Below are 12523 nucleotides of genomic sequence, written 5' to 3'. Positions count from 1 at the left end.
CATAACCACAGCCTATCTGTAGTAGCCCAGGACTATGAACAGCACCCTGGAAAACAAGTATAAGCATTTTCCAGTTTCTCAGCCTATTTTTGTGAAAACAATTTTATGTTGCTTCTTAAGTCCAAATTAGTGGTAAGTCAGGGAAACCACAGAGAGAAAATATCTGGGAAGAAGAGAGAAAAAAATAAATGGAGTTCTGGTATGTGAGTATAGACATATACATTGAAGCTAATCATTGGGTCTCACCTTCCACATACAAATATTTCCACAACCACACAATTTTTTCAAATATGTGCCCTGCACCCACCAAGAAACCTGTCTCAGGTCACCCGTTTTTCACAATCAGACCATTTCTCATGTTCAGCCATGTCATTGGGGGAGGATTACTTTGGGACTGTTAGGTAGGCATCTATGAATTTACAGTGAAAATGTGCACTAGTAGATTAGTAGATAATAACTAGTAGGTTGCAGGGGTGCACAATGCCCCCCAACACCTCTCTCCAGGTGAAATATTCATTCCTGTCTTTCTCAGAAAGTTCCTGAGAAGAATAACTTAAAAACATTGACCTTACTAGCAGAAAATCTGGAATGAGAAAACTATTAAAAGTCTTTGTTGGTCTTTTTTATTGTTGGACATGGCCTAAGCATTATTAGAGAAACATTTTAAGTAAATACACAGATTGAATAGAAGAGAACAGTCACAATTAAATTTAGTCTAAAAAGGTTGAAACAAAGAGCTTTCACAGAGAAAAATGACATTCACTGTTGGACAATGACATACCCCAGTTTGCCACAAACCAGGTTACAACATACACACCAATGCCTCCAATGCAGACACTACCGGATTTAGTGAAATACTTTTACAGACAGCATGGCAATAACTAGTTTGAAAGCTATAGGAGAGTTATGGGAGAAAGGTATATGAGAAAAATTAAAAAATATATTAACATGTTCTCTATGTGATCTCTATGGCATGCTTTATGGCAAAAAAATAAAAATAAAAAAATAAATGCCCCCAAAGTACTGATATTTCACTGATTAAAATGCATGGCTATGTGTCTTCCCTGTGGAGTTCCGATTAGTCATTCATTATTTTTTCCTATACCACATATTTTCTCCATATACATTGCTAAGATTAACATCACTATAGGTTTAAAGAGAATCTTTTTTTTACTTTGAGAACATAAGCTACTTCCTCTGGATCCCGCTTTTTTTCCTCTGGCTCCTACTTTTTTTTTTTTAAATGTGTTTCCTTCACATATGTGTTTATAGGTTGTATTATATCCTAGGATTATTATTGATGCTAATTAGCCTTTATGTCTAGCAGTAACAGGACCTATCATGCTAGACAGCACACAAACATATATTGAGACCTTTTTCAAAGGCCTGAGAGACAGATGGGAAGGAGGTAGGCAGTCAGGAGCACTAACAGTAGCTCATGATTACAAAGCAGATTAATGACACAGTAAAAAATAGTATTCCAGGATGGTTGATGATTCATCCCCTGCACAGATCACTAGAACCCAGACTTTCAAAAATTTTTGTTGTTCTAATTTCTTGATGGGAAGCAGAAATTTATTTCAGGGTAGATCACAGGTCACAATTTGGTGGGTTGCATTGGAATTAATAAATACCTCAGCTTTAGATAATGACGAAGTCCGAAAAGAAAGAAAGAAACAAACAGATTTGATTTCTGATTTAAAATCCACTTTAGAAATAATAGTAAAGTTCAGAGATAAAAGTAGTCAAGAAGTGAAGAAGACATCAGACAACACCCATTCTTTAAAAAAAAAAAAAATAAAAATGCACATTCAATACACAGAACCCTATACACTTTATAATAGAATAGCTATTGTGGTGTTACTGTAAGATTACCCACATGGCATGTACACTGAAGTCAAAGTCTCCATTCAAGAATGAAATCTGAGTTGAGACATCTGCTCATCTGTGCTCTGGCACTGAGTCTTAGAACAATAAGAATTTGACTCATCTCTTCATAAAAATGGAGTATGAACATGGCTGCTGTGACATTCCTGCAATTTAGTGACTCTTCTCCACTAACGTATAGTTTGTGTTTTTTATTTGGTTTACATTGACCTTAAACTGTATGTCCGAAGGGAAAATGTCTAGTAAAATGTTAAACAGATGACTATGTCTCCCAGGGTAATTTGTTGAAGCTTATATAAACCATTTACTCTCAGTCCTTGGTATTAACTGATTTGATAAAAATTCTCAGGCTTAGGATTGGAACACACATAAGGAAAAATTGGAAAAGAAATCCAACCTCTTTATAAACTTAAACAGCCGTGCTACTTCCCAGTCTAAGGTCCCCAGCCCTTGCTCTTTCTCCCAAAGGGAGACTACCCGAGCATGTGCACTGATGCTTGTCTTTATCAGAAGATAATTTAGAGGCAAGACAAACCTGAGCACTTTTAGAATTACTGTACAAATCTTGCCCCCTACTTATTTTTTTTGAAGGACTGAAATATATCTGAACTGAAATAGTTCTGCAATGTAACTAATGAGAGGAAAGTCCTAGAAGAGAAAGCAGAACATGAATCCACTTTGCTTACATGTCATGGAAAAGTGCTCAACAAAAGTGTCTTCTGTGTCAGTAAGCTAAAAACTCAGAGGAGCACTGTGGGAGGGTAGATCTGCAACTGAGAGGATCTTCAAGCCAAAGCCTTGATGCTGCTGATGGTGATGGCTATACAGATACAAAAACTGCTTCCAGAAATAGATAATAGGTTGTCTTTGCTCATGTTTCATAACCCACTTCCAGAGAGTGGAGGAGGTTGCTATTTCCAGCTATCCTGACATAGTGATTCCTCCCAAATGACTTTATTTAGGCTTTGCTCAAGGGACCAGGAATTAGTGCAAGGTCCTTGGCTGATTAGAAGACTATTACCTCTCTTTATTGTTTCCATCCCTCTAAATTATTCACTTCTTACATATGCATAAGACAGAAAATCATTAACTCAGGAGTGTGTAGTCTCAGCTTGAACACGTAGAAGAACAATTCCAGTTCAGAGAGACAAAGGCACACAGCTGGCCAAGGGATTTAGGTTGGGCTTCTTATAAATATGTTGTTTGGACTTTATACTTCAACTAGATATTTTTCCACATAATAATAATCATGATTAAAACTAAGTTTGTTAGGATAAATGAAGAAATTATTAGAAGCTTATTCTGAATTTGGGTCCAAGGCATACACAAAACAGTTTCAATAAAAAGTTAAATATATTCAAAGTATCAGCCTAAGAATTGCTATATTTCTCATTAGCATGTGTATAAATATTAGCATAAATACCTGGATCTAGATTTATGCATTTCCAAAATTCATTAAATCACTATGTGCAAATTTTGCTTTCATTATAAATGTGCATTTATTCTTCCAAGTTATTCATATTTCACAGAATCTCAGCAACTCAGATGCTTTCATCTCCAGCTGCAGAAATTTCCCAAGCTGACATTGTGCTGAGAACATCAGGAAGAAGCTATTAAGCTATGGCTCTACCTAGCCACATCAGAGGGTCAAATTATATAGCCAGTGAAATTTTTGGTTTTTTAATGTGTAACATTGCCAGTCTCTTTCTTTTGCAATAATAAAAAAGTAGAGGGTGGGATACGTCTGTAGTATTTTTGTAATTCCTGCTACAAGGTCTAGGAAGAATCAGCTCCTGCTGCGTTAGTTTATTACAGGACTTTCATCCAAATAATCTTGTTCCTTGCATACTTTCTTTTCAAAACTAAGTGAAGAAACAAATATAAAGACTGATTGAGAAAGTTCACTGTTAAAACAGAGAAATTCCTTCTTCCATTATGAGGCAGATCAACAGCAATTACAAGATCAGACTCTCTTTCATCACATGCTACCTACCACTTATACCACAACCCCAAATTTGGCTTATTCATATAAACACTGATATAAATTACATTTTTAATTCAAGCATTTTTCTTTTCCAGACAGTATTTCCTTCCTTTGCACGCTTCTTCCCCATTCCTATCTTGTTTGTATGATGGAGAACAAGGTAATGGAAGAGCACTGCTCTCAAGTACTGAGCCTTTGTCAAAAGGCTATGTCTACTGAGGCCATACTTACTTCTTTGGAGTTATATCTACGTTTATAGAAGAGTGCTTCTGCAAGAGAATGAGCACAGTAACCCACCCATTCACTTCTGTTTTACACCCAGAATGAATTTATACTAAAATTTACAAAATGGAGCAAGGAGCAGAATGTATAGATACGAATCCTCTGGGAACCAACCTATCTATGGTTCCCGAATTGTAAGCAGTAAGACTACAGCAGGTATTTCACAGCACCTTCACAGATCACATCCAGAGACTTTAAATATGAAGTTTGGTGGTAAGTATACATAACAACTTAAGCAGAGACATCTGTATGTACTTTGTATAGGTTGGGGATCACCAAAAGGGTGCAAAGAATTCCTACTTCAGAAGAATGGCTACCAGCTCCTTCTGAAAAACACTGGCAAAGCAGTTACTTGAAGAAAGGAACATGCACAAATTCTTTAGTTCCTCCACCTTTATTCAATATAGTTCTTCCCTTTCCCCCCCAAAACAAAACAAAACAAAACAAAACAAAACTTGGAAATCAGCTGATCACACCCAGAAAACTAACTTAAGAAATATTAAATAGAAAATATTTTCCAATCTGTCGTGTCATGATCATAGCTCAACATAGCTGTGTTTTTATGGTAAAATATATGTAGAGAGGATACCATATGAATTTCATATTTTAACATCAAAACCAGTTGAAAATATTGCTGAAGGCAATGGCACATCCTTTTAAGGGAGTGAATGAAGCACTGCTTTTCAAAAAGGTATAGTTTGAAAGTGTCATCTTTGTCTCATATCTATACATGGAAAGCATCTGAAGGGGATAAAATCCCAGTATTATTAGCTACTAGGAAAGCCTCCTTGCTGAACTGCTGGTAAGCTACACTGCTACAGGTATTTGCACAGTAGGCATGTTATTCAGTAAATCTGGAAAATGCACATATCCAGGAGAGTAAAAGTACAAGGGAGATGTGCTGACAAAAGGGAGATGTATTAGTACACAAAACTTTGTATATACAAGTCTGCCTAAAACTGGTTTATAAAGACTCAACCTCAGACCTGCCGTGTATTTCAAAACTGTGTTGAGATCAACATCACATAACTGATTTGGCTAAGCATTATGACATCATCTTGATGACATTTCTCTGTCTGTCTGCTTGGAAGTAATGTGATAACTATAGAATGGGCAGCACCATAGCACTCTAGCAGCTAAAATACCTCCACAGTTTTCTGCAGATCAAATAAACAGCCAGCTGGTCACACCAGTTAATACCGCACTGCCCAGCTATAAACTGAATTCTTTCCTTATTCATCTTCCCAATTAGGCATATTTACAGATAAATCATTCACTGATTTATTGGCTGAACAGGAAAAAAAAATAAAAAAGGAAGAAAGAGAAGAAGAGAGATGTGAAACCTCTCTTGAGTGGCAGAGAGAATAGCTTAGGCCATAAGGAGAATGGGAACTGGGTATGGAAGAAGAATAGTAGAGGCTGATATGAATTCCTGGGGCAAGCAGAAAGGAGTAAGAAAGGGGACTGAATAGGAAGGGGCAGCAGTGAAGAAAAAGATGGAAAAAGACTTGTGGCATAAGAATTATTTGCATGACGGAAGATAGCCTAGTTGCCAGGAGTGCATAAAACAGAAAGGAGAAAAGAAAGGCAGAACACAGTGTCTGAGTGCAGAAGTGTAAAGAGATAACGGCAAGGTCAATAAATATGTCCAGTAAAAGCAGAAATGCACTGTGACAATCCTCCAGTATATAAAGTCTCCATCCTTAAAGTCTGGCAAGCTATGATAAAAATGAAAGATGAAAATCAAAGAGATTCTGATAATTTAAATGAAATTAAGGTAGCTATTTATTCAGGTACTATGAACAAGGCTTGCTGCAGTATAATATCTTTCTAAGATAGACAGAGTGACATTTCTTTTATTTTACATAATGGCAAAACTGTAATGACCTGACCAGTGGCATGAAATACACCCTCAGCAAGTTCAGGGATGAAATGAGATGCTGCTCTCCAGAGGCACACAGAAAATTGGGTTCATAGGAACCTTGTGAAGTTCATCCAAGGCAGTGCAAGGTCCTGCCCCGGGCAAGAGCAAGCCCAGGCACCAGGACATGCTGGGGGAGTGATGTTTTCCCTCTCTTCAACACTTGCACAACTGCTCTGGAGGCTAGCTTTGAGCTCAGTAGCACAAGAAAGATATTCACAGTGTTTTGAGTCCTGTGGAGGGTCAGTAAGTTGTTTAGTGCCTGGAGGAGGTGACATGCAAGGAGAAGCTGGTGTTATTCAGCCCATAGAGCAGGGTAAGTAAGATATGCCTGCTTCAGTTGTTCCACTTTGATGCCTTCATGCAGAAAGATTGCAGCATATTACAGAACAGATTCAGAATGACTGTTTTGTGCCTAGTACAAGTATTAATATAGTGTAGCTTCCATTTTAGCTATGAATTTGTGGAAAACAATGCAACAAAACAGAAGCTGCAGAAGGCACCATATTGTTTTGCAGCAGACTGGCATGTGTAAGATGTTCATGTTGTGCTTTTCATTGAGCATGCCATAGTTGGTGTGACATGTCACAGCCAAGAAGCCAGTTTGTCATATGCCTTCTACTTCACTGAAATTTGTGCCAGGTTATGGAAAACATGGTAGGCATGAATGGAAACCTATTAACAGCCAGATCTTTGTCTACCAAAATAAAAAGAGCAGCATACTGAGTGAAATTAGGTTGCTAATATGTCACAATTTATCTGTTTTCTCACAGTTTATATTGTCAAAGAGCAGAATCTGATACTGCCAGACTAAGAGTAGATGGCTTATAAAATATCTTCTGGCCAGCAATTATTCTATTTTTATTGCTACTGATCTACAGAATTGCCTAGCTGCTATGGCTTTCTCCACTCTACCACTTACCTTATTTAAAAGTCCTCATGAACAGAATTCTGTACTAGAACGAGAAAAAAATGCCAAGTTTGCTAGTATCAGTAATTTTGTCACCTTTTCAGGTAGAGGCTTTTATATGTGGATGAGCTAGAAAAAAAAAAAAAAAAAAAAAGTAAACACATCTAGGTGAATGATCAAAATGTGTTGGCAGTCTTGTCTGGAACGCTGGTAAAACACTTGCTGTATTTCAGCATATGTTCCCATCTACCCACTTTGCAATGCAGTGCAGCTACAACACATAATTGTGAGCTCATTTGGATACTTTCTGAATGCCATCCAGCCATTTCTGTCGACTGCATTGTTTTGTCTGCTACCTTTCAATTCCTTTCAGAGCCCTGGAAAATATTTGCTTTTGTGCCTGCGTGCACTCACACAAACATACATTGTCCATGTGTAATTGCCAGAGGCAACAAGTTTGCTGCATTTAATATAAAGCAGTCTAGCTGAACAGACACAAAAATACCAAGAAGAATATTACTGGGTGGGCAGAGGACCATGTGAACTTCTGCATAATAGCTAGTATTAGGACAGTAGTGGAGATGCTAATGCAAGACAACCCAGAAGCATAGAAAGAACTCACTTGCAAGTCTACCTGACACTCTGCCCAGAGCTGGGAGCTCATAAAATCCTTCAACAAGTCTGGCAACTCTAGTCAGACTGCTTCTGTGAAAAATCCAACAAGTGTATTTTTTCTTCCCAGCCTGTACAGTTTGCAGCCTGCACTGACCATCTCCCGTGCAAAGGGAAGCGTGCTTTCTTAGACCAGTTACAGGTAAGCAAGAAGACATCACCACAAAAAAAGATTGATGGTGGAAGGGCCCTCAGAAAGCCCTCCAAAATTTAAAGAAAAAGAAAATGAGAGCAAATTTTAGAACAAAACCTGCCACTACCTAGAGACAAACCTAGAGACAACCTGCCAAAGCTAGAGACAACCCTAGGACAAGTTAAGCAGAGAGAGAGCCAACAAGGACCGTTGGTCTTATCAACTACACAGAGAGAGAGAAGCAGGAGGAGGAACCATGTCTGTAGCAAGATTTGAAGCCTGATGCATAACACTGAGCCATAGATTATTTTGGAAAATGAGTGAGAAGGATTTCTGGGCTGTGGCCAGTGTAATTATGTTTATGGAGTTGGATTTATCTTCTATTATGGTGAAAGCCGTACAATTTCCTTCCTCGGGTGCCATCCAGCGAGTGTACTAAATGGAGTAATTCTAAATAACAAAGTTGTTTGTATGCATTAACTAAGTGTCCATATCCTGATGGAATAATTAGATCATAAATTCCAGCCAACATTAATGTTCAGAGTAAATGGATTATATAGTGATTCCCAGTGACAAGGAGTCTATGGTAAAGCTTTCTCTAGGTAATACTACCTTGGTGCCCTATCCATCTGAGCTGTTTGGCAAAACTCCACATCCCCATTTCAGAGAATATGAATGTTCTTGCTTATTTCCACCACCAGTTCTGACTACTGAGGTTTGACATTTCGTATGCAGCAGACAGACCAGATGGTGAGACAGAAGCTGAGGCAAGGAGATGTTCAAGAGCTTCTCTCCTTCTGACTGATTATAACCATTCATTGCTATGATGCTTATTTACCAGTCCTGATTTTTTTTTTTTTTTCGCTACACACTCATATTAACTTACTCCTTTTTCTGCCACATAAGGTATTGAGTTTCCTTGCTGACATGGAAATATGTCCATTCATGATGCCTATCTGGGCAACACATTTAAAATAAGATACCTTTTATTCAACAGTTCAATCACAGTATATATTGCCAAGTGAAGAGGTTAGAGTAACATGAACAAGTGCGTTGTGAACTACCCCTCACAATCATACAATATGAAGATATGAATGCAAGTATTTATTTTAAGAAATGCTTAACTTGAAGCTTTATTGCTCTACATGTAGTATGGCTGAGATGCTATTGTGAGGATCTTCCAGGCAAATCTTTTCTGAATCATGGAACTTAAATTCCCGATTAAAGATGCTTCAATACAACAAGAAAACAAACAAACAAACAAAACAAAACAAAACAAAACAAAAACAATAGAGATTTGCAATGTAGTGTTGCTTTTTGTGCTGCACTTAGAGAATTACAGAGAAAGAAAATAGCAGAAATATCTAAAAATGACTAGCCCTTTAGGTAGATCTTGTGACAAGCAAACACCCACCTTGCTTCCAGCGTGGACGACAGAGAGCTCAGCAAAATAGCATGAGCAGCAAATTTTGTCAGGTTTCCAAAAATTGACTGGTAATGCTCACTTTTATTAATTTTAAATAATACACTTTAAATTAATTTCATACTATTAAATTTTAACCCTTGAAAGTTCAAACTGATTGAAATATAACACAAGAGAAAGCAAACCTCTTTGTAACTCAGATCATACCTTTGAATAAAAGGTCACAGACAGGGGTCTAGCAAGAAGTTGCTTTTATAAAGAACTGCCAGGCAAGATTCTCTCCCTGAGATCTTCACTCCTCATCAACTCGGAGATAAGAATAATGATTGCTGAATCCATAGCAAATATACCCTTTGTTTATTAAGGGTATGGGAAGAAAGTATAGGAGCTCTGGTTGGGAATGTTCAAAATGATTTATGAGACTCCTTACAGTGGTGCTGAAATAGTCTTAACATGAACACCAGTGTATGAAAATGATCTTTTTAATTTTTGGTTAGTACTGTACAGATCTTCTTTAATGTAAGTTCTATGTCAGTTACTACTTTTAAGACACAAGACATGTTCCATATCTTCAACCTTAGATTTCACTCGTTCCATGCCTTTTTCAGAATTTTTCAGTGGAAGGTCTAGCAAAGTGCTCTAAGACACGAGGCATGGAAAGGTTTGTTTCTAAACTTGCATTGCCTACCTTTCCTGACAGAGACAATGAAATCACTGTTTCAATTATAGGTCTTACACATTGTTGGGCAACAAATCAACTTTCATCTGTTTATTCAAGGGTCAGTAGCATTTGTTTAGCTATAAATTTAGGTATGTTGCAGACACTGATGCTATCCATTGCTCTATGATGTCTGACAAGAAAAATTGTTCCTTGATTATATTCTTTCTCCTACAGAGATTTATTACACAGACTATGCACAACACCGTGGGAGCTATTAAATTAGTGTTTAATGGCTCGAAGCCTGCAGTGTTAAGGGAAAAAAAAAAAAAAAAAAAGCCATCACTGTTCTCTGAAAGAAGTGAATTTTTAATGGAGTGTCTTTGTTTTTTAATTCAGCAGAAAAATATTCATTACCATGCAGGATGATTGAGACATCATGTGCAGAGAGAAAAGGGATCTGTAAGCTGAAAGAGCTAGTTAGACAGCCTCTCACTGACATGCAGGGCAATGCATCCTTTAGTCCTGGTCTCATAATTACTCAGGTCAGCAACTAATGTAGTAGTTATCATTGAGAGATTTTAATCTGTAACTCCTCTTACCTTGTGGTAGGATTCTCTGAGACTTTAAGAATGGAATTACGTATCCTCGCTGGACTTTTCTGAGCTTATGGAAGAAAAAAAAATAATAAAATAAAAAAGCACTTATATGCAGAGGCTTTGCATCACATAAACATGCAGGCAAAATATGAGATTTTTATGCAGAAATGGCTACCAGTCTGTAGCTATCAACATTTATTTAAATGCAGAATCCTATAGTCCAAGTATCAAAGTAGGGAGTATTCTTTACCATACACATAACATTATTTTTATATTAAACTCTATTTTAAAATCTTTACCATGACTTTCCTCCTTATTCTGTGTGGGAGGGCTTGTGCATGATTCAGTAGCACACATCAAGCTGGACTTGCCAGCGAGCAGGAGGAGAGCTGCACCTGAGAATATCCAAGGTCAGAGCTGGATAAATATAGCCCAGGGGCTAGGCAGGAAGCCTGAACAAATTTACAGCCTGGTCAAATTTACAGCCTGGTCTGGGTTTTGGGGGATTTTGGGGGACCTTCAGGTGTGTGTGCATGTGGATGAAGTGTACATCAGCAAGTGAGGCTGTGTGTACATCAGCAAGTGAGCTCATTCCCTTGTGTTCATGTTTATGGGAGTGCTGTTGGTGTTTTTTCTGGGTGCTGGCAGAGGCACTGCTCTCTGTCTGTCTAATCCGTGTGTGCACACATGGGTGCATGTAGCTCAGCCTCATTATGGGCTGGATACCTGATGGAAACATCAGCAAACAGCCTGAGGAGGAGAAATCCCCTCTGTCTTGCAGTTCGCAGGACTCAGTTGCCTTTAACAAGGGCATGTAACAGGTAGCTGGTCCATGTTCAAGGTAAGCTGTTACTGCAGACTGCTCATGGAGCCACTGCAAACTGAGGGTCCTGGCATGAAGATCAGTACCACTGATGAAGCTAGGCAAGAAACATTATTAGTGATGTTAATTGCTCCATGATTCTGCCATTAAGTGGTGAAGTGAACCAAGGTGTAGATTACATTCGAAATCAGTGGCATGGGATGGGTCATCTACAAGGAGTTTTGAATACCAAGAGAAAGACATTTCAGCTTCTCTCATTGATATCGTTTCCACCTACATCTTTTCTTCTCAGAGTTTCATCCAGCTGTCTGCTCTGTCGCGTAGGTGAATAGCTGTTAGACTTCGTGGAGCTCCAGAGTATCCTTCAAGCTGTCACCAATTTCCTATTCAAGATCCACAGCAGGAGCTGTGGATGGGGGCCAGGATCTTGTCTCTGAACGGCTCAAAAGGAGGAGGAGAGTCTGACAGCAGCCAGTGATAATCAAAACAGTGCAAGGAACTTTGAAAGCAATGTGTGGGAGATGTAAGATGTGTGAGAGGGGAGTGTGCTTGTGGATGAGGCTGGGACAGCCTCTCTTATGCAGCATTTCTCCTTTTATCCTTTATAGTTTCTCCATGTTACTCCATTACCTGTACCTCCATTCGCTTCTCTCATAAAACTATTTCAGTTCCCTTACAAAAACCTTAGAACTTTTTATTAGAAAAAATGCTTCCGTCACCTCTGTCATGTCTGGAAAATAGAAAGAAGTGTGTAGGAGAACCACACAGCTATAGAAAACAGGGTAAGCTGGTGTAATGGCCTACCCACACCTCTGCTGATTGAAGAGTACAGTGGCTGCCAAATATTTATGTGTCCCATCAGGTGTACAACAATGGCTAGAGTGGCAAAGAATTTCACCGCCTTCACCAAATATCTTTTGTTTGTGATCTGAGTTACATTCACATACCCCATTTGGCAAATATATCAATACTTTATTTCTCTCTTGCTTGCTTTTTCTCTCCTCTTTCAAACACCACTACAGTATAGTTTTTATATAATAATCAGATTATTTCAAGGATGCTGTTAACATAGCTGGCTCTTAAATCTAAACTCTATAATTTGAAACATGAATGTATTTAATGCCTAATATCTGTGATGTGTCTTCACTGAGGAGGGCTTCATTCCACCAAATGCCAAGAATCAACAGACAGATCACTTCTGGGGTTTATTTAATCATGGCTATGGTGAGAG

This window comes from Aythya fuligula, chromosome 2, assembly GCF_009819795.1.
Source record: "Aythya fuligula isolate bAytFul2 chromosome 2, bAytFul2.pri, whole genome shotgun sequence".
In the NCBI taxonomy this organism is placed as follows: domain Eukaryota; kingdom Metazoa; phylum Chordata; class Aves; order Anseriformes; family Anatidae; genus Aythya; species Aythya fuligula.
Note: the sequence above shows the minus strand (reverse complement) of the source record.